Source organism: Triturus cristatus, chromosome 1_2, assembly GCF_964204655.1.
Source record: "Triturus cristatus chromosome 1_2, aTriCri1.1, whole genome shotgun sequence".
In the NCBI taxonomy this organism is placed as follows: Eukaryota; Metazoa; Chordata; class Amphibia; order Caudata; family Salamandridae; genus Triturus; species Triturus cristatus.
The window spans coordinates 1,134,858,020-1,134,881,870 of record NC_140580.1 but is presented as its reverse complement, the minus strand read 5'-3'; the positions used below and the strand labels follow the sequence as shown (position 1 = coordinate 1,134,881,870).

Here is a 23,851-nt window from a genome sequence, read left to right as displayed (position 1 = left end):
CGAAAGGCACAGAGTACTTGTTGAGTTTACATCTGTCTATGCATTATCGAGTCTGAGAACATTTCAACGGGCCCACCCTTCCTTTGGGGTCGAAAGGTCAACACTCTGTTCCTTAGAACTGTCGTAATAATATTTTCGACAACTGTACAGTACTTTAAATGAGCCGGTACTCTCCGGTACTAAGTACCAGCACTTTTCTATTTTGAGAGGGAGTGTGCCTGCACTTCTCATGAGTGACATAATACTACTTTTAATTGGAGAGTACCGCCACTTCTCAGAAACAAGCAGGTACACTGGTACAGAGTAGCTGCACTTCTATTTTCTCAATTCAAACTCTTTTACACACTAAAAGAATGCCCTGCAGAACCTGTGTTAAACAGCTTAACGGCCAGAGCGGCCGACTTTGAAGCTGGGGATCCCGGCTCGAGTTTGGCGGGAGGCTCAAGCATCCTGCGATTCTGGGCAAATCACTTAATTTGCCCTGCCTACAAATGAATGTGTCCGTCTGTAATGCAACTGGTGCACATGTAAAGCGCTCTGATACCTTGGGGGTTGAGTTTGCGCTATATAAAACCATGAAAAAAAACAACTTGTTTGTCCTGTCTGCCGTCGTTGTATTTGGAGAGTTTTTTAGGTTTCGTCCTTACAGCGCTTGTGTGCATGTGATTAGGTTTCACCTGCAGAGCGCTTGCGAAAACTTTTGTCAGTAAAACAAGCATCGGTAAATGCATTAGGTTTCACCCATGTTATTAATAATAAGTTGTTTTTTGTTGTAAGTTGTAGCTTGCTAAGTATTTGTACAATATAAGTTACAGAAAGTCTGTTAAAGTGTTATGACTTTTTATATACAAATGCGCAATATAATGTGCTGTTACTAGTGGTATAGTGCAGGTAAGTAATAGCAAATAAAAATTAAAAAAAAAGAGGGAAATAATGGAATTAATTGATTTAACAGCAATATTATGTGTTTAGAAGAGTTCTGACAACTTTTGGGCCCAGTGCCACTCGACCTGCTGCCCCATTCAATTCATGCCCCTAGTGCCTGCAAGATAACTGCATTTGTGACTGCCTGCTTAGTAGTAAAATGTAGCAATATTAGGTGTTTAGTGGGGTGCCTGAAGCATTTTGTCCCAGTGCCACTGCACCTGCTGCACTATTGAAATCATGGCCCTGGTGAAGGAACAGGCTGCAGTCACAAATGCAATAGTGTATGAAAATTCAGCAAAGGTTGTCTGCTCCACCACTTGCTCTCCAGGATGTCATATGTAGGAAATACATGTACAGTGTGAAGAGCAATCAGACAATAATAAAAAAAAGCAGAAGAAAATAATTCTCCCCAAGCCATGAACCCTTCCTTTAGTAACCAGGCCATCGTCATTAAAAGAAGACAGTACTAGAGTTCCCACCAGTCCCACCACAAACCCCCTCTCCGGCAGTGCAGAGCAACAGAGGGTCTGAGTTAGATCCACAGCTAAATAGGACTAGCTGTTCAAAATGTTCCACCAGGCCAGACCGGCCTAGTCCTTTGCATCGCTGCCCTAATCTCCCTTCTTTAGGCAGGAATACCATTACGGTACTGCCTATGGAATGCTCACGCCATTGATCTCAGCCCAGAAGGAGCACTTAAATATATCTAAGGCTCCCTGTTTTCCGTTTTTACTAATTTTTACAGATAAATACAGACAGAATACCATTTATTTTCTTGGCTGTATTTATTTTTAAATGTGGATAAAAATGGAAATTGTGTGCTTTTCGAGTGATTCTAAATACAATTTGCCACGACTGCCAGGACAATAACTGTGTGGATTGATAGGTAAGAGGGTTAAAAAAGGAATATTAGTATAGAGGATTAAACAGCAGTAGATATGCACAATGCCGATACTGAAATGTGCATATTTTCATAGAAGTGCATTGATTTATCTTCTGCGGGTGTTCATATCACTTAAACTTGGCAGGCATTCAAGCATGACTGCATATTTATTGGTTAAAAATAATGTGGAAATATACCAGTTTCAGCTTTATTTTTTCACAAAACCCATAATAAATATGGATAAATACAGATAAAGTTGACAAAAACATAAATATGGATAAATGCAGACGGAAATGTAAAAAAAAAATACCATAAAACCTCTGGGGTCAGCTTACCATATCTCCCCTTCAGTGTTGGTCTAGGGAGTATGTAGGAGGACTTCCCTTAACAATGTATGGAAATTTATGTGGCCTCATTACCGCCATAAGGGCGACCAGGGCCAGCCACCCTTCGCTCTCCCCACCACCAGACTACTCCTGAACCACCAAGTTCCAACGATCCACAGGCTCAGAGCCATGTCAAATTCAAATGCCCAGATCCATCAGTCTGGGTTCCAGGTAGACATGTGCCCACCATTGCAGTGAACCATATGATTCCCGTGCCCAATTTGTGGGTGCATTCCCAAGCAGGCCCCTGCCCTGGGCACCGCTAGGCCATTCCGGCCTTCCAGGCACTTAGCCGAAACATTAAAGGGGCATTTGACATTAGTCCTAACCCCCAATTTCACCCTGGCGCTATGAGGCCACGCTATCTTGGAAACGTCCTATCCCAATTTGCGCAATCCCAGACAGAGCTTCTCTCACTGCCCGGTGACCCAGTCCAAACGTATCATTACCTCTTAAATGTAGGATAAACCAACTCAGGGAACTGCAGTCCCCCAATGGCACATGACGTCTTCCACCAGCTGCTAATGGGTGGCATCTGAGGATCACCAATGTCACTCACCCGAGGGAGACATTCTCACAGCCCCCAGCTTCAATTCACGCTGCAGCTGCCAACGAGCGAGATGGGCCCAACGCACGGGCAAGTGACCCAGCACCTACACCACTTTGGCAGACATAATACCTCAACCTCGCCCGGTGAAATATCAGGCTTGCTGCGCATGTCGTTGCCCCAATTCTGATTATTGCTGCGCATGTCGTTGCCCCAATTCTGATTAGAGTGACCAACTACCTCGATCCCCCGCTGCGGTAGGTAGACCAAAATGTGCTGTACACAAACTATGCACGAGTCTGCACCTGATGGTGGAATGGGCATGTATGCCCCCAGGACCATCAACCGGCCTACTTCATCCCCTTTTATGCCAAGTCGTACCCCACTACAGTCCCCTTCCTAGTAGGCTCAGGTTATCACCTCCCCTAGAGAGTGAGCCTGTCTGCATAAAAAGCCAGTATACAGGAACTGAAGACCCCCCCACCGAGTCGCGATGCCCCTACCAGTTTGCTCCCCCTGAGGGCACCGTAAAATGACCCTGCACCTGTTGCGAGAAATAAGGTAAGTCCGTCGGAGGACTGCCCCCTAAGTGGAGTTCACCCAACATGTATCTTGCTAAGATCTTACTCCTCAAGAAGGAATTGCCCTCATTCTGAGTCCCCCTAGCTTGGCGAAGAAGTGACCACCGCCTGTTGGGCTCTCGTGTAAGATACAAGCCCACTTTGTGATCCCCATAATTGCATGCCGCCCCAAGTGGGCCTCCAGTGGGACAACGGGGGGAGAGGGGCTTTCCTCCCCTGCTGACACGCAAAGGCCCTGGAAGGCCTAAGCACTTTCGGTCATGACTTCTGAGTGCGCTCACAGAGCGAGGCCCCTACCAACTGTGACAGGGCCGGACTATCATCCATCGAAGAGATGTCGACAACCTAGCCATCTGAGCCGCTGCTTGAATGGAGACCTGATGGCCCCTTAATTTCCGCCTATGTTATGTGCGCAGCTGGAATCGGCTAAGCCTCTTCCCCGGCCGACATTGCTGCTCAGAACAAAACTGCGGGTGTAGCTGAAAGTGTCCCAGTGTCCAACACCTATACCCGGACAAGAACGTTCAGCCTATTCCTGTGCCCCCCCCCCCCCTCTTGGCCGGGTGTACCGCATCCACCGTACGCAAAGAATGGGAAGGTGCCATCTACCCACGCGCACCCTACTTGTGCCCTAGAACCGGCTAGCAGCAGCTAATCTATCTTATTGAACAAGAGACTCAAACCCAACAAATGACGAGCTACGTAAGAGTGTATCGTGTGCACTAATAAACTAAAGGGAGGATTCTGGCCCGACCATGGGAAACTGCATCAAACCATAAATCCCTAACAGGTCTTATCCTGTAGTAAGCCGGGCTAAGCACTGAAAATACTGAACACAGAAAAGGTGTGGCTAATCACAACAGAATTACCTGATGCCTATGTTGAGTGACATCACAGGACACTCTACCTCACCCAACTATCCAACGAAAGGTACACGCCCGACTGGCATTCTGAAGGTGACCTTAAAGGAATCCTGTAACCTGAACATGCTGCCCAGAAAGCAGCATTTTTTAAGCAAGTATGTTACCTGTCTGTACGCTGCCAACACTGGAACGCATGGCAGACCCTGTGATAAGGGCACCTCTGATTTATGAAAGAAAGGGACAAAGAATGTTCCATGCCAGCAAGCATGCCTGCATAAAGTACCCAGCGCTACCCCTAGCCCATGAACTTTCTCCACTGGAGGGAGTAATGCAGCAGAGAGGCAGGGGACCCAGGGATGAACATGGGCAGTGTATTGTAAGTCCCTTGAAGTGTACATCTAGGACATTATCGCCCATTAAACACTCCCCAGGCTGTGTTCACTGTCTCCTCGGTTCTCCCCCACACGAAGTTCCTGAAGCTCTTACTACTTAGGCATACTCATCTCCTGCTGCAACCTTATCTGCCCCTGCTGCCCTCCCCCCCTTGTGTTATAGATGCCATCCTGATGCTGGTGATGCCACCTCACAGAGGCCTAAGATACAAATTGCAACAACACAATCCCCTCGAAGCGCGCACCGGTGCCACTTATCGCACTAAAAGTCTTCAGATGAATTTAGCACCAACTACTTTGCAAAAATTGTTAGATTACAAACAATTGGCAATGGAAGGTTCAGAGCGCTTGCATCCACCCCTTGCGTTACCGACCAACACAACCCAAGCGAAAATCAAGTGCTTTGCCCCAATCCCAACATGCTGAGCCTCCCTGCCGAACTTGACCCCAACATGGGGTTCCCCCCTATTTCATTGGTGTGCCAATTCCGATGTCCTCACTAGCAACGTCATCGAAATCTGGCAACCCAAAGCGATTATCGATGGGGGTATCAGGGCACTTCACATGAGCACCCATTGCGTTACTGAAGAACACACACAATGCAGGAATTAAGTGAGTTTCCCAGAATCGCAAGATGTTGCACGACCCTGCTGAAACTTGAAACCCAATTTGGGGTCCTCTACAATCTCAACAATGTGACAAATCGGATTTCTTCACTAGCCACACCGTCACAATACTACCACCAACCGATTAGCCATGTGGGTATCAGAGCACCTCGCACGAGCTCCAGTGAGTTACAGAAGGACACACCAAAATTGGGGAATTAACAGGCACATGCATCAATGTAAAAACCGGTCGCAAACGGGCAGATTCTCAGAACCTGCCCCTTTGCGACCAGTATTTTTGCCTTTGGGATGCATCATCCCTAATGCAAAAATCGCAATTTAAGGAATCTCTAAATTGCGATTCCTTAAATTGGGATTGCATTTAAGGAGATTCCTTAAATGCAATGCATGAAAGTTAAAACATTTGCGATTTCGCTAATAGGGGGAGCAAATTACCATGAAGTTGAACTTCATGGTAATTTGCAAAAACTTTGAAAAAAGCACTTTTGTGCATTTTTCAAAGTTTCATGTTGCGCACACATATGCCCTTAGAGCATGTGTGTGTGCAACATATGTGCACAGATCAATTTCAGGGGTGCAATAGGGTGTCATTTTGACACCCTTGCACCCTTGAAATTGCATGAGCAATTTGCGAGTACCTACTGTTACTCGCAAATTGCTCATGCAATCTCCAATTCATTCCTATGGGCCTTGTTTGGTCTTTCTGAAAGGTTGTGTCTCTGGATATAGTAAAGTAATGCCCTTTTAACATCTAGCGTGTGTAGAGCCCTTTCTGCAACAGTTTGAGGTTGCGAGAAAAAAAACGGTAATTCTACCGATTGGTTTAGATGGAAGGGGGAAATGACTTTGGGTAGGAATTTTGGGTTGGTACGGAGGACAACCTTGTTCTGGTGCATTTGGAGAAAAGGTTCTTGTATAGTGAGTGCTTGTATCTCACTGACCCTTCTAAGGGAAGTGATGGCTACAAGAAAGGCTGTTTTCCATGTGAGAAATTGCAGTTCACATTTATGCAAAGGTTCGAAAGGCGGTCCCATTAGCCTTGTGAGAACTATATTTAAGTTCCACACAGGTGAGGGTGGTACTCTGGGTGGAATTATTCGTTTGAGGCCTTCCATAAAGGCTCTAATGGCAGGCACCCTGAAAAGTGATAGGTGCTGTCTGTTCTGTAGGTAAGCAGCAATTGCTGTGAGGTGTAACCGAATGGATGTATATGCTAGGTTACACCTTTGTAGATGGAGCAAGTAACATGATGTGCTGTATAGATACGTCTAGAGGGTTGATTGTGTTGTTATGGCAGTAAACAACAAATCTTTTCCACTTTGCAGCGTAGCAGGCCCTAGTAGTAGGGCGTCTAGCTTCTCTGATAATGTTCATGCAGTCAGGGGGAAGGTTAAGGTATCCGAATTCTAGGATCTCAGGAGCCAGATCGCAAGGTTGAGCTGAGCTGGGTCCGGGTGCCTGATCTCTCCATGGTTCTGGGTTAGGAGGCATGGTGAGAGTTGTAACTTTTGGTGTGGCACTACTGAGAGTTCCAGCAGCGTGGTGTACCACGGTTGTCTGGCCCATGTTGGAGCTACTAGGATGAGTGTGAGGGAGTGCTGTTGTAGTTTTTGCACCACTAATGGAATTAGTGGGAGAGGTGGACAGGCGTATGCAAATTTGCCTGACCAGTTCATCCATATTGCATTGCCTTTGGACAATGGGTGTGGGTATCTGGCGGCGAAGTTTGGGCATTTTTTGTTTTCGTGGGTGGCGAAGAGGTCTATGTGAGGATGCCCCCACATCTGAAAGAACGGGTGAAGAACCTGTGGGTGAAGTTCCCACTCGTGGATCTGCTGCGTCTGTCTGCTCAGCAGATCTGCCATGGTGTTTTGGACTCCTGGGACATGTTGGGCTAGGAGAAAGATTTTGTGTGGAATTGCCCATCTCCATATGCTCTGTGCTAGTTGAGAGAGCTGTGGAGAGTGTGTGCCCCCCTGTTTTTGAATGTAGTACATGGCAATCATGTTGTCTGTGCGAATCAGGACTGCCTTGCCTGAAATCTGCGTCAGAAAGGATTTTAGGGCTAGAAAGATTGCCAGTAACTCCAGATGGTTGATGTGGAGTAACTTTTGTTGCGGCGTCCATGTACCCTGCACTGTGAGGTGTAACAGATGAGCTCCCCAGCCGGAGAGCGATGCGTCTGTTGTTAGGATTATTTGTGGAACCGGGTCCAGGAACGCTCGACCTCTGGAAAGATTTGTGGTGTTCCACCACTGCAGAGAGCGATGGGTGCGACCGTCTACCAACACCAGATCTGTCAGTTGCCCCTGGGCCTGGTTCCACTGTCGTGCTAAGCACTCCTGGAGTGGACGCATCTGGAGTCTTGCATGAGGCACTATGAAAATGCAAGAGGCCATCATCCCTATTAGTTGCATAAACACTCTTGCTGGGAGAGAGTGTTGAGGCATGAATCTTTGACGCAAAGCCTGGATGCTTGCAATCCTGGCAGGATTGGGATAGGCTATGGCTTTTGAGGTGTCTATGGTGGCACCGAGGTATTGCTTTGTGTGGGATGGTATCAGCTGGGACTTTTGGTGGTTCACCGTGAAACCTAGCTGGTGAAGTAGTTCGATTGTAGTGGCGGTGTGGTGTACACATTGGTTGTAGGACGTGGATTTTATTAGCCAGTCGTCCAAATATGGGAAGACGTGAATGTGCTGTCTTCTGAGGTGTGCCACCACTACCGCTAGGCACTTGGTGAATACCCTTGGTGCTGTTGTGACCCCGAATGGGAGCAACTTGAACTGGTAGTGTTGGCCGTCCACTACAAATCTGAGGTACTTTCTGTGAGCATGGTGTACCGGAATGTGAAAGTATGCGTCTTTCAAGTCCAGTGTGGTGAGAAAGTCGTTCTGGGAGAGGAGCGGAAGAACCTGTTGAAGGGTTACCATGTGAAAATGGTCCGAATGTATGTAAGTGTTTAGAGGCCTGAGATCTAAAATAGGTCGTAGAGTCTCGTCTCTTTTTGGTATCAGAAAATACAGGGAGTAGACCCCTAAATTTTGCTGATTGGCGGGGACTTGTTCTATGGCATGTTTTTGTAGGAGGGAGGTTACCTCCTGCTTTAGTAACGTGGAATGTTCTTGTGACATTGGGCGTTGTGTGGGTGGAATGTTTGGGGGGTAGATGTTAATTCTAGACAGTACCCTGAACGAATAATTTGGGTCACCCATCTGTCTGAGGTGATGGTCTCCCAGACGTGAAGGAAATTTTGTAGCCTGCCCCCGACCGGAGTGGGATGGTCTGGAGGGAGCAGGGGGAAGTCATTGGGTAGGCGGTGTGGCAGAGCGGGCGGTATTTGTTTTGCCTCTGCCTTTATTGTTATTGCCCCTATATCCGCCTCTTTTATAACCCCTTGTGAAGGTGGATTGAGCAGGGAATTTGTAGGAAGTGGACGTGGTATCTGAGGAGTATCCTCTGGCGGTACCCCGAAAGGAAGAGCGGCGAAAGGAGCGTCTAGGAGGGTGTGACTGCAGGGCTCCCATAGATTTCGCTGTATCCGTGTCCTTCTTCATTTTCTCTAGGGCCTCATCTACCTTTAGACCGAATAGATGTTCTTGGTCAAAGGGATGGTTTAGAATGGAGGCCTGTACCTCAGGCTTAAAGCCTGAAACTCTGAGCCAAGCATGGCGACGGAGGAGGACACTAGTGTTAATGGCCCTGGAGGCTGTATCTGCTGCGTCTAAGGCACATCGTATAGAGGTATTAGTTATGGTTTTACCCTCTTGAATCAATTCATTGGCCCTATTTCTGTATTTTTCTGGAAGATGGTGCATGATGGTTTCTAACTCATCATAATGGGCTCTGTCGTATCTGGCCAATAGCGCCTGAGTGTTGGCGATACGCCATATATTAGCTGCCTGTGACGCAGTGCGCTTTCCTGATGCGTCTAGTAGCTTTGACTCCTTGTCAGGTGGTGGTGCTTAGCCTGACGCCTGGGAGTTTGACCTCTTCCGTGCAGTGGAAACCACTAGGGAATCCAATGGCGCGGGCCCTTTGATATAAGCAGGGTCTGTGGGGGCAGCTTTATACTTTTTTTCTACACATGGGTTAATGACCCTAGCCCTAACTGGGTCTTTAAAAACCTCTGGTGCATGTTTTATTACCCCCTTAAGCATAGGTAGTATAGCTGTAGACCTAGGAGCGGTATCAAAGGTGTCGAGGAGGAAATCCTCCTCTACTGGGTCAGTGTGTAGTTCTACCCCGTGGTAATGTGCCGCCCTCTGAAGTAGGTGATGGAAACCTAATGAGTCTTCCGTTGGAGATGGCCTGGATGGGTAAAGGTCATCTTGTGGGACATCTGGAATGTCTGGATTATTATAGTTGTCCCATGGGTCTGGGGATCCTGTAGGGGTGGGGTCTTGTGGCACATCCCCTGGATAATATGGGTCCCCCTCATTATCATCGTCCGGAGACGGGGTCGGGGAGCGATGAGGTGGGGGTGGAGAAGGTGGAGGGGGTGGAGGTGGAGAAGGTGGAGGAGGTGGAGGAGGTGGGGAAGGAATTCTGAAAGGGGAGGTAGCAGAGTCCTTCCTCTTCGGAGGTGGAGGCGGAGCCTGTGTGTCCAAGTGTCTCTTTTTAGAAGAGAGAGCCAAATGTCCAGTTTTTGGATCCTTGGTAAGTGTCTTTTGCAAAGGATCCGGCGTAAACAGTTCTTGTGAACATGGTTGTTCCGTCGGCACCGAGGATTTCGGGGCCGATGGCTTTCTATGCTTGTCCGTGCCGTGCTTTTTGGGAACCTCCGATTTTGTAGTCGGCGCCGAGGTGGACTTCGGCGCGGGAGTCTCGGTGCCGAGGGCTTTATGTGGTTTGGTCGGCACCGAAAGACCTGGTTTCGACCCCGACGGCTTCGGTGCGGAGCTCGGTATCGAGGTAGAGGCCGATTTCTTTTTCGGTGCCAAAGTGTGTTTTTCGGCACTGCTGGCAGGCTGGCTCGAGCCCGAGCCGCCGGAAGGCTTGTTTGGCTTCTTCACCGGGCCCGAAGGTGGGGTGTTTGAAGCAGTGTCTTTGGTCTTGCCTAGGCCCAGAGGCGAAGGCGTGACCGGAGCCTTTTTGGGTGTCGGCGTGGGTGTGGGAGGGGGTATAGTACTCACGACCCTCTGCGCCGGGGTGATGTCCTCCACATCCGAGTCATCGGCTTCAGGAGCACTGACGAGGTCTTCTTCTTCGGTGTGCTGCTGTCCCGGAGCTTCGACGTCGTCCCCGAAGATGTCGACTGATGCGGAGGTCGAGGAGTGCGCCATGTTGCGTCTGGCCCTACGATCTCGAATAGTCTTTTTCGATCTAAAAGACTTGCAGGTGGGACAATCTCGAGCCTCGTGTTCAGCGGAGAGGCAGAGGTTGCACACTTCATGAAGATCGGTGTGGGGGAATTTGGACCCACATCGAGGGCACTTCTTGAATGGAGTACTTTCCATCAGCCGAGACCGGAGCTGGGATAGGCCCGAAGGCCGCCGTAGACGACTGGAATCAAAGAAGTGTCGAAGAGAAGGTGATTGAGGAGAACTGGATCTGAACAATACCGATGAGCGAGGATTGTGTGTCGAACGTAGAACTGGAAAAGTTCGGAACCGGAGCGCGAAGTATTACATCCGAGCCCGATGGCAGAAAAAAACAATCTGAGGATGGAGCCGAAGCCCATGCGCAATACGAACCAAAGGAGGAGTCACCGACTTTCAAAGACTTTTCAAGACTTTCCAAGAGGAAAAACAAACTGCAAACATCCTGGCCCAACACCAGATGGCGATCTATGCAAAAGTGTGTAATCTGCAGCTCATATGCCTCGAACACACCGTTTTTCAGCCTATCAATATTTACGCTACGTCAGGGTTCCTTCCCCATTCATTCACAATCGCAGGATAGAGTTTCCCAAGTAATACTTAAGTAAATTGCGGCCTTTTCAAGAAACACAAGCAGCTGTGAGAAAATCTTGCTGATTTGTGAAATAAAGTGCACCAGTGCACAAACTAGGTGACTGCACTACGGGCAGGCCAGTCACTGTCTGCTGGAAACATCACCGACACAACTAAAGCGTCAAACCTCATTTATTGAGACATCCGGTTCTCCAGACACCGGGACACAACCTGCATGTCACGTGGCTGCGCTCTGGCCAGCCCCATCCCCGCATTGCCCTGCCGGCTTAATGTTGAGGCACCTTTCCTTAGTTAGATCTCTGCAATACCCTGTGATCCTGGTACTGACAAACAAAACATAAGGGCAGCTGGCCACCCATTAACCACTCCTAAAGAAATCCAATATGAAATCGCAGTGAATGGAAAAGCGCCGCCCTAATCACACCGATCCCCCGCTCGGTCAACAAGAACCTACATAGCTGCGTCCTCTTGGGGCCGCTCCCGGTACTGATAAAGGCTAACTCGCAGCCCACTGTTAATGGAAAAGCGCCGCCATAATCACACTGATCCACCAGAACCTACATAGCTGCATCCTCTTAAGAGTGCTAAGGCTTTCTTCATAGTATCAGTGCACACACAACTCGAAGCTGGAATCATTACACAAAAAGAATCGGCGTTTCAGAAAATTGGTGCGCAAAACTACTCACTATGTAATCACACGTGCTCAGAACCTCTCTTCTTTTTTGGAATTTGTGTTTGCACAACAACACCTGATATTTAAATCCTTATTAGCACCATTGGAGCCAGCTTCTCACCACTCAAGTCAGTGTGTGCACAACAACACTCGCTGTTGGAATCAGTGCACACACTAATTCTGCCAAAATAACATTGCGTGCATGCGCACATCCTACAACTGATTCGCAGCCCACTGTCCCCTACGGCGTCGGTGCCGCTCCCTGCAACATAGGCCTATGCTCGCCAACTAGGGCCAGCAACTGCTCACCAAGCAATCGGGCACCAGCATGCGCTGGTTCCAGCACGAAAATGCCCCAACCAAGACCCCTGACGCAATCTCTCAATCTCCCTGCCATACAACAACAAAGGAGGGGGGGAGCTCACCAGTGCCCAATACAATGCGATCGCCTATTAGGCTAACCCTGACCCATGCTATGGAACGCTGCAAGTGGCCGGAACCATCGCACTCACTGATTAACGTTGACAAACCGGGCCAACCCGCCCCGCATAGAGCCTCCGCCGGGCACTTCACTCTAGCTGGGCGAGTGCAAGCCCCGGTCCTTGGGAGGGCGGCGCCCCCCAAAGGATTCCTGCTGCAATGCGTCCTGATGCTCACTGCCCTGCAAGGTAATATCAATAACGAGAAATAGAAAGAGAAACTCCAACGCCAATCAGGATTGCCTGCCGTCCCCTTCCCGACTGCTTCCGACCTCTCGCGTGACACCTCCGCTGCTGCGCCAGCGTTGAGCTTCACATAGTCCAGATTCACGGAGTCCACAGCACACGGGGCCGGCGCTGTAAGGATGAGAGGACGAGGGCCAGGGCAATGTGCCCTAAATAGGCTCCCTGCCCTCTCCTCCCCTCCATTACCGGCCCGGCAGGAAGTGACGTCGGTGTCGCCCCGGAAGTATTTCTCGCCGTTGGCGGTGACCTTTCCCTCAGCCAGGAGCCACGAGGGCGTGGCTGGGATCCCTGGGGTCCGTATCCTAATGGCGCGCTGCCTTATAGTACGCGCTTTTCCAAAGGACTCACTGCACGGTGCACAAAAGTTGAAGTGGGCTGTGGCCGCCTCGAGCATGTTGTGCATTGTATGTAGCACCTCTGGCTATGCTGGGCTGGCTAGTCAGCGAGCCCACGTCCGCACATTGTTTATTGCTCCTCACAGCCAAGTTCGACCTGTCCTCTCCCAGCCTGCCTTGCCCCAACTTGGACTCTAGCCAGTCCCCAGCTACAATTATCCAATGGGAGCCTTAGGCTCAGGCAGGGGTAGGGTGCAGCAGACTAAGGGAACAGGAATGCAAGTCATTGATTGAAGACAACTTCTTGAAATCGTGGCAGACATCATGATATCAGCACTAACGTGATGACACGCATTCATGCCTGCCTGGGCAGGAGTGGGCCCACCTATAAAGACATTGAAGACAGCCACTCAGCGAGGTATCTTGTTCATTTCATTTTGAAGTTGAACTATGTATATCGAGACAACCAGCTGCGGGATCAGCAGTCCCTAATCCCAATCCTGTGAAATATGTGCCGGTGCTGAGCACTGGAACCCACCGGCTCAAATTAAGCACTGGATAAATATGAAGTAAAACCACCTTTCCACACATTCGTTTTGTGCTATATATTTTTACCATACAACTGCATGTTTATGTAAATTTATTGGCCATTTCAACGGAAAATGTGCTGTTTGTAAATGACAGTGCACTACCTCACCAGTGCTCCCCCAAAAAATGCTCCCCCAGCTTCATACCACACCCATATCATTCTCCTGCTGAATAGTTATGGCACATTTGCTACACTTGTTTTTTCTTTGTATGGCGCTTGGATCATTCACAATCCTTAGGACTTCAGTGACATAACATTAATGGTAGCACCCCCACTCTGAAAATTGTTCCAGCACCACTGTCCGATACTGCCTGGAAACAGTCCCAATAAGGCTGTGGTGTTTAGCATGCATTTACAGAACATGCACAACCGGTACAGACTTGGCCCCGTGAATTAAACAAGCATTTGCAATGCAATAGGTCTCGCATTTACGCGAGTTTGAGCTATTGACATTGCGAATGACAATGCCTTTTATTTTTTTCCGTTTTTTAAACATAGCTAAAAGGCATTGTCATTTACAATGCCAATAGCTTAAACTTGCATAAATGCGGGACCTGTTGCATTGCTAATGCTTGTTAAGCAAATGTTCCCGTCGGAATGTGGGGACCTGCTCCTTGCCCTCGCACAGCTCATGGCCTGTCTTTTCTCTTCATCGATACAATTCGGGTAGGTGGGGAGGTTGGGGGTGAGTGGGGCCGGGCACTAATGGCTTGGCACACATGGCAGGGCATGAGCTAGGGTCTCGCACTGCCTGCTTATGGAAATAAACTCGGTTTTCTCTTGCCTCAGATCGGTACGGGTATTTGCTTTTAGTTTTCTTCTGTGGGAGTGCCACATTGTTTATAGGGATAGTGTTTACTTGTCGCGCGTGGGAGTTGCAGCGTGAAGTGCTAGGAAAAGCGAGAGATGATGAACGGGACACAGCAATTGTAATATTTTCACTTCCCTGAGCCTCTGAAGCCGTTTAAGTGGCAGTGAAAGTGCGCCCCAATAGGACAACGCTTGCTGGGGGGGTGTCTACGGATTTGGAATTTGGCAGCCGTTTGCAGGGAAGAGGAAGAAGGGTGGGGCCTCTCAGGGCCAGGGGATCCCTCGGCATTCCTACATATCTGGAAGGATGGGAGGGCAGTGACTGGTACTAGTTGGCGCTAAGTCCATTGCCGGGGGTTGTTCACCATCAGGGGTGCTCCCCCTCTTTCGTAAGGTTCAGTGCCATGGCATGTGCTGCGCTATAAAGTGTTTTGATTGGGGGACTGCCTCCCGCTATCATCATAAGAATAGAGAGCATGCTGCACCCCCAACCCCTCCCAAAAAAGCACATGTGTTGATGTTGTGACTGGAAGTTTATTTCCGTTGCAACAACGGGCCACTAATTGTTTAATGGCAAACAAAATGACTGGGGAAGACATATACAGGTAGAGCACCCTCCGTGCTTTCACTCTAAAAGAGGCAGTGCCCATTTGAAGGTGTGCCCGCTGCTTCCCGGCATCAACATGAAACTATAGAACAGGCAGCGCTAGAGCACACGCTGCTAGTGACTGGAGGGTTGATTCAGTGCAACAACGAGGCACCAATTGGTGTAATGGTGGGATAACTGGGGAAGAAGTGTACATGTAGAGAGCGGTTGCATAATTATACACATTTAAAATGACGTTTCACAAAATGCAACATTGTTATTTTAACTATAAAGAAACTGCCCTACGAAAGGGTTTTGCTCGTGTAAATAGTGAATTTAACAACGGCTCTTGGCTTACAGCCAGGGATCCCTTAGTGTGAGCAACATCTTGCAAAAATGTAGGGGAATTGTGATGGTTTGAAGAGGGTTGGTAAAGCATAACGAGGAACGTGTCCCGAGCCTCGGACTCCACCCGGTGTGATGGTAATGTTTCCACCTCTGTGTGTGCGAGCACTGAGGGCAGAGAAAAGCAAGAGGCGCTGCCAGCAACTCCATGATGTAAGCTAATGAACAGCGCAACTCTGGGGAGTTTGCTTTTGAATGGGGGGAAGGGCAGGGAGGAGCTGGTAGAATTCCCAATGATGAGCCAGCATTTCTGCTAGCAGCACACCCTCCTACGTCACGGGAACAAAGATGGCGTCGGCGTGTCAAAATGGGCCGTACTAAAAGAGGACAAGGCGGTAACCAAAAAGCCCAATTGCCAATCACGCACCAGCGTTTAACATAAACGCTGACGTAAGCCAATTAAAAAAAGAAGGGCGTGGCTTAAAGTCCCCTACTGAAACTGGATCGATTCCAAAAGGCCCTTGCAGAGCGAGCAGCGCATGCACGCTGCAACGCCAGGTGAGATCTAAAAAAAGAAATGGCATGCGCCAACGGGAGTACCAGAAATGCGTTTAAGATTTCATCTGCCTTTGGTGAAAGTCACATGAAATGCAACAGGCCATAGAAGCGCCATCCCTGATGTGTACCCAGGCTCTGCCTTTGACTCTGTAGATTGTAATTGTAATTGTAAAAATATTTATAGAGCGCATGGTTACCAAAGGCATCCCCGCGCTAGAGGCCAAAGTTACAGTTTTCAGTGAGGTGGGAGAGAGCTTTAGGCTGTTACAGTTTTCAGTGAGGTGGGAGAGAGCTTTAGGCTGTTACAGTTTTCAGTGAGGTGGGAGAGAGCTTTAGGCTGTTACAGTTTTCAGTGACGTGGGAGAGAGCTTTAGGCTGTTACAGTTTTCAGCGAGGTGGGAGAGAGCTTTAGGCTGTTACAGTTTTCAGTGACGTGGGAGAGAGCTTTAGGCTGTTACAGTTTTCAGTGAGGTGGGAGAGAGCTTTAAGCTGTTACAGTTTTCAGCGAGGTGGGAGAGAGCTTTAGGCTGTTACAGTTTTCAGTGAGGTGGGAGAGAGCTTTAGGCTGTTACAGTTTTCAGCGAGGTGGGAGAGAGCTTTAGACTGTTACAGTTTTCAGCGAGGTGGAAGAGAGCTTTAGGCTGTTACAGCTTTCAGCGAGGTGGGAGAGAGCTTTAAGCTGTTACAGTTTTCAGCGAGGTGGGAGAGAGCTTTAGGCTGTTAACAGTTTTCAGTGAGGTGGGAGAGAGCTTTAGGCTGTTACAGCTTTCAGTGACGTGGGAGAGAGCTTTAGGCTGTTACAGCTTTCAGTGACGTGGGAGAGAGCTTTAGGCTGTTACAGTTTTCAGCGAGGTGGAAGAGAGCTTTAGGCTGTTACAGCTTTCAGCGAGGTGGGAGAGAGCTTTAAGCTGTTACAGTTTTCAGCGAGGTGGGAGAGAACTTTAGGCTGTTAACAGTTTTCAGTGAGGTGGGAGAGAGCTTTAGGCTGTTACAGTTTTCAGTGAGGTGGGAGAGAGCTTTAGACTCGCTTGCTGCTTCCTAGGCTGGATCTGATCACTTCCGGGGTCCTTTATTTGAAGTAATCCAGGCTCAGCGAGGGCAGGGTGCAGTTGTAGGGCGGGGGTAGATGGCTCCCCTGATAGTTTGTACAAATCTTGCACAGGGGCCCAGAATGTTGGGTTCTCTTTGATTGAGGCATACAGCAGAGGCCTCACCGCAGGTGTGTGCTTTTTCACTTAGGCAATCCTCCGATTGGTTTCTAGGGCCGGGCAGCAGCACCAGAGGTGTAACCAAGACCCTTGTTTATAATGGCACAGACGGCATGCCCCTCCTGTGTTTTGGTTTGCCCAAGCTTAGTTGAAACCCGTAACTGGCAATGCCAGCAGTCGCATGTACATAATCTCTCTTCTGGCTTTAGGGTTCAGTGGGGTGGCAAGATAAGACTGAGGTTTGTTAACCGTGTATGAGTCAGTCAGCGGGATTAGGAAAGCTAAAGCTGTTAGTGTAACCCGGTCTTGCTGGAATGAAACTAGTTGGACTTGTTTATTAATTCAATTTTCTCTGAAGGCACATTTTGTGGTGAACTGCTTGCTAGCATTACGCCCTACCACTTTCATTGGTCACCAGCATCACTGCTCTACACTCTGGCCTAAGAAATAGAAGGACGGTAGGAGAGGTGCCACAGCTCAATGACGCAATTAATAAGGGTTTGATAGAGACCCCAGAGTTTGCGCCTCAGGTAACGCTACAAGGGGATCTAGGAGCTGTGCGGCATGCATTCAGTGGCAGACGTGTACTGTCTGCCCATCTTTAACCTTCAGTTACCTGATTTGTAGTTATTGTATCAACTTCAGGAGGATGAAAGTCTGGGATGGGAACCTGTGACGCTGGTGTCAACACAGGTGACCGCAGCGGATGCGAGAATCCACTGAAGTATTTCCAAATCCTTTCCTGAATGTTGGCTCCCCTGCTAATTACCAAAGTGTGATTTTTTTCATGTGCTCACTTTCGTAAATGCACATGCTACACCGGTAACCAGCAGGGGCCGGCACATGGTCCGCATTGTGCGTACACTGAGTCACAGTCTTCTGAGGCAAGGCCTGCGCAGTGAATAAACCCCCCAAAACCCTTAAAAGGAAAAAAGAGACGTGTGGTGATAGGCAGGGAGTGTGTAGGTAACATGAGCTAGAGAGAAAGACTCCACAAACAGGCTGAAAGTAAAAGATACAGAGAGTCTGGGGGCGCTGCGAAGCCAGCCAGGCAGCTCACTTGGCGCTTTACAATTGAGATTGAAACATTTATTTCACAATTAATTAAAATCATTGCAATCACGTTAGATGAGGTACAAAATAAAGTGCATAGGTTTCAATGTTTTAAAAACCATTAGGCATTTACATTTAAAGGGATTAAAACTGATAATAGTGGATTGAACATTATGGTTCTATAGATTTTTCAGAAGTCAAAATGTCCTTTGCAGCCATTAGGAATTTCAAAAACGTGCCGTCACCTGTGCTGCATTGCCCTTCAAACATTCAACCAGGGCGTCCTGACATATCCGAATATTTAAAGTGCGCCAGATGGGCGAAGGCAATAAGTTCTTAATGGGTGCAGTGTCTCACAAATACATGGTATATGGGTCAGCGGTTCTTCTTCTCCCCCACAGGCGCGGAACTGTGCGGCTACCATTTCTTTATAACCTTGTCCGTACTTATATGCCAATAAGGGGATCAAGCCAAACCGTAGCCTCATTAGTTGGCACTTCATTGTTGGCTTTCATGGGCAGGACAGATTGGATGGTAAGCCTCTGTCGTTGTATAATTTTAAAAAAGAACAGTTGATGGACAGAATGCAGAACAATGTCATACATTCACCCCAGTAAAGAGATCTGGGCCTAAATCCCTCGTTTTTTTGCTCACCATGCCGTTCCAGTTTGAACCCAGCCATATGCAAATCAGTCTTGACCCTGTGCCTCATGGGAACAGTCCAGCCCGAACTGCCAGGCCAGGTCCTCCCTGGACTGGAAACAAGCATCCTAGGACCGGTTTCGGGGTTTCACCCCTCATCAGCCAGGATAGCTTGAATCCAGTGGCACGGAGAGCACGGGACTCACGTCTGAGCATACCCGTCCCACTCAGGGTGACAAATGCAAAAACAACAATTGATGGACAATGTCATACATTCACCCCAGTACATAGATCTGGGCCCAAATCCATCGTTTTTTTGCTCACCATGCCGTTCCAGTTTGAACCTAGCCATATACAAATCAGTCTTGACCATGTGCCCAATGAGAACACTCCATTCCGAACTGCCAGGCCAGGTCCTCCCTGGACTGAAAACAAGCATCCTAGGACCGGTTTTGGGCTTTCAGCCCTCATCAGCCAGGATAGCTTGACTCCAGTGGCACGGGGAGCACGGGACCCACGTCTGGGCATACCCGACCCACTCAGGCTTCCAATGTTTCAACTGAGTCAGGTTTGTTTATCATTAGCCAGGTGTGGGTCTTTAATGAGTTTGACGGGGTGGTTTGGGCTTTAAGCAGAATGCTATGAATCGTGCTTTGAGTATCCACTTTTGAGATGTCAAGTTGTATTTCTTGTTCATTTGCACATGCGGAGTGGAAGAGGGTAAAAAGAAAACTTTAAGGAAGCAGGCAGATAGGGCTCTATCCAGTCACAATGACATCTTGTCTTTAAAGGCTATGGCGCCATGGGAGGGACACAGAAGGTAGAAATGTTGCCCCATTGCTCGAATTAAAGGAGTAAGATTGGTGAGCACATGGCTTTCCTTGCTCTGCAAAAGGCTGCGTCCAAGGATTGTGCCAGGCCGTGCATCGCTGTGATGTGGGCAGACTGTCTTCCTTTATGGCTGACCCATACACCAAGGTACTTATAAGTTGAAACCGTCTCAATGGGTTTACCGTCAATATGCCATAAGCCTCTTCTCTTCGTTTGTCTGGAGATTATAATCGCCTTTGTTTTCGTCATGTTTATTTTCACTTTATTTACTTTGCAGTATGACGACAATGCAGTTCAGAGCTGCTGTAGACCAATCGGGGTTTGATCGAGGAGAATAGTATTGTCTGCGTATTGCAGCGATTGGATTTTAGATCCAGCAAGTTTGGGAGGGAAGGTTCGGACCTCTGCCAGAAAGTAAGGTCAGTTGGCCAAATACAGGTTAAAAAGCATCGGGGCCAGTATGCATCCTTGCTTTAGGCCTTTGTTAGTTTTTGTTTTTTTTGGAGTTGACCAGTCAGCGGACACTTTGATTTTGACCCAGGAGTCAGAGTATAGAGCAACAAGTGCATTTAATAATGAGTTGCAGAGGCGCAACTAGAGCCACATTTTTTTGGGGGGGGGGGGGGGACTACTAAATATTACGGGGGGGGGAGGTTAATTGTTACAGTGATAGTCAGAGTGGAGATGCAGGGGCTCTAAGAAGGGGTGAAAGAACAACAAAGCCTCTTTAGCAAGTAAATGGTCTTTTAACCCTTTCGCTGCGGCGGGATATCCGCCGCAGCGCTGGGGGGGGTTTGGGGGCAACGCGGTGGCGCGGTGCTCATGACGGAACCACTCCGTCATGAGCCGCGGTTGAGCTGTGCTCATGACGGAGTGGTTCCGTCATGACTCCGCCCACTGCGCTAATCGCCCGCACAGGCGGGGAATTAGCGCCCCGTGGGCGGCGCGGCCGCCAACGGCCGCAGCATGACGGAACCACTCCGTCATGAGCACACGGCGCCTGTGGCTCATGACGGAGTGGTTCCGTCATGAGTGGGGAAGGGGTTAAAGACCTGTGAAGTAGTCGGGTGCGACTGTGTGTGTGCCCGGAAAGCTGTCTCAGCCCGGGCTGACACACACAACATGGAGGAGGGGTGGGGGGAGGGAGCCCTTTCAGCCCAATGGGCGTTGCGCACCTGATGAGTTGTCAATGCCCCAGTTTTTTAGTTTCATTCACAGTCTTGAGCAGGCCGCGCTATCCAAGACTTTGAAAATCGCTGTAAGCAAGGTAGAGGGCCCTCCCTTTCCTGTCCAGTGTTCTTTCTGTTTAATATGAGATACAGAGCAAGTTGTCTTCGATGCTAGATCCCTTTTGGAAACCAGTTTGCGCGCGCGGGATCAGAGGATGTGCGTCAGCCCAGGCCGTCCGTTCTTTTAGTAGCAGGCTGGCTGTAGCATTTCCCATCCACATCTAAAAGCGCTTTATAAATCCAACCACCAAGCGATACAAACGGGAACATCAGGGAGCGGGAGAGGAGAAGGTGCGAGAGAGACAGACGAAGAAAGAGTGAGAGTAAGTCGCAGGGGCTTTGTCTCCATTGGTGCAGCAGGTGCAGGGGCGCTGGGGCCACTGAACCCTGAATCAGTGGTTAATTTGTAAAAAAAACAGAAGTGCCGGGGCTCTCGTCAGAAGGCAGTTTCGACAGGCCAATTTCTCCTATTAAAACTGCCTAACACATTGTCAACAAACCCTACAAGTGGAACGGGAAGTGGCGTAATGGCCTGAGCTGCCGAATTTGAGGCTGGCAAATCAGGTTCGAGACTCGGCGTCGACTCAACATCCTGTGATTCTGGGTGAATCACTTAATCACCCTGTGCCCACCAAAAATTAATGTGTCCTTAACTGGTGCTCAAGCACCGGAATTGATGATTAGGCGCTGGTGTTCAGCGCCGGAAACCGCCAGCTCAAATAAAGCACTGCCAGGAGGTCGAACATAGCAGAAGGAAACAGACTAAACATTATTTCTAATGTATTTGCGCATTCATTCGAGGCTAAGAGGAAGATTAGATATGTGTGTGCTACGTTGTTCTACATACCGAGCTTCATCCACATGTGCTTCCTCTTTTTTTGTTTTCTTTCTTTTGTTTCAGCTCAGCTCGATGTTCGGAATACAAATTTTGCTTGTTTCACGATTAGGGTTTTAACTTGTGGCGGTGGTACTTATTTCATCCAAATGTCACTAGGCTGCAGGTTAGCAACTTGGGATGAAACCAGGAATTCACGCGCCTTGTGGGGATCTTGTTGACTTCCAGCCACAGTAAACGCTTCAGTGTGTTTCTGGAATTGATCGACGTTTGACGAGGCGTGAAATGTGTGAGGCCTCGACGTGAAATTAGAGTGACTCTTGCGCCTGTCTCGTGCTATCGGATAAATAGATGACATTAGTCTACGTTTGGCATTCGCTGTGTTCACCCACTTTATAGAACTGATAAACTAAAACTGGAGTGGGGTTTAAAACGGAGCTCCTACATATATGGTGCCCCGTTCTCAGAAATGCTATTCCCTCCCCGCGCCCCACTCCTCCCAAAGTTTCCGATAGCAGGGGTGTACGTACCTCGCTCCATTGTAAAGGTGGTGGCAAAGGGAGTGTGATACAATCATGGTATTATGAGGTGTACCCCCAGAAATGAGGAATTACGAGGGAGGGGGGGGGGGGTGAGATTAGCGCACCTTATTCCGCTGATAATTTACAACCATTAGTGTCATCTGAACATTTTGCCGCTTTGGGCTCCTGGGGAGTCCTGTGAAATGCTCCTGATCTCATAACGGGGCCCAAAGATGTGTCCTGGACGTGTTAAACTTAAAGTGAAATGTTTAGGTCACGAGGGAGAGGGGAGCAGGAGGGGCTGCCCGGGTAGAATAGGGCAGTGTCCTGACTCATCAACAGCTCACACCCGGAGGTCCCGGGGTGATTTAAAACTGGGCTAGATAAAACATAGATCTCTCCCGCAAACACGTGACCTCCAGAATTATTTTACGAATATTTTCATTCCCTGAGGTTAAATTGACAATCCAGAAGTGCTTCGCCTTCACAGTTCACACACTACTACTAGCGGCATCATGTTAAAAAATCGCTACTTACTGGGACAGCCTTTTAGTTTTATTTCATCCGAGGCCCGCTGCGCAACACGCTGCGCAACACGCTTGCTGCGCAACACGCTGCGCAACACGCTGCTTGCTTCATGTCATCGGTTGCAAAGCGCTGCGGCTGCGCAGTATGCCTGGGCGGGCTGCACAGAACACAGTGACCCCGTACTGCCACATCCAATAAACCTGTAACAGGACCACAAATAACGAAACAAACACAGACCCGCGGTTCCGGGTGTGCGCTCTTCGCTCCAGTTCGCAACATTTTAGCCAGTCATGGAAGGAACGGAGACCTCAGCGTGTCTCACTCATCCAGTCCATTTCCTCTGCATTCGTAGTCATTATGTATGTATGAGGCTCAGACATAATAACCAGCTCAAGAAAGCAAATGAAAAACGGAAGGCTGGATAAGCTGCGGTTTGTGTTTCTACATGGTGGTATGGGGGCGGAGATGTAAGGTGTCCGAGAGAGGCCATTCCACATCAGTGGGAATCAAAAGGGGAACATTCATCGCACCTTCTTCAAGTTGATGAGTGTAAGCGCTATACCAGTGAAACTCAAAGTGCGGCCCTCTTGACCTTTACATGCTGCCCTCCTGATGAACAGCAGGACGAGCAGCTGTTTAGTTGCTGAGCACTAATATCCATAAAAAAAGGTTAAATAAACAGACAAGCATTTATTAACCTGCAAATAAATGCTTGTCCATTTATTTAACCTTTTTTTTTTTAGACTTCCTTAAGCAATCGCTGACCAACCCAGCCCCCCACCTCCACCCTGCTGGCATCAGTGTGGCCCTCGGTCACACCACAGGCCGTACTTTGTGTCCCCTGGGCAAGTGTTTGCGGGTACCCATGCGCTATCCAAATGCAATTACACTTCCGATAAGCCCTAGAGGCAGGTTTGACCTTGGCTGGCGGGCTCCGGGCACACACTCCTGCTGTCAACTGCATGAAGGACCCCAGGCTGTCCAGCAGGCGTCGGCGACTATTTAAGGAAGGGGACTGTTATCCATGGTGTGGACGGTAAAAGCGTCAGCATGCGCGAGCTGCTCTGATTAGTGAGGGCTTAGAAGGCGCTAGGACTGTCTTCCAAAGCTGTGCCGGTCCGTGGGAATCCGGGGCGTCTGGGGCGCACTAGTGAGAACGAAAGAAAGCGGCGCATAGAGAGGAAGCAGCGAACGAAACAGCAATGAACGACAATTATTCAGAAAACCTGAGAAGCGCTTTGAGGCAGCTTCATGTCAAATTGT

General features: G+C 48.9%; 1 protein-coding gene across 16 annotated transcripts in view; it reads right to left on the bottom strand.

The window, feature by feature from the left end:
- The window catches only part of LOC146868823 (uncharacterized), a 467,456-nt gene that overhangs the window by 134,746 nt on the left and 308,859 nt on the right, over positions 1-23,851 (bottom strand). The window lies entirely within an intron of this gene.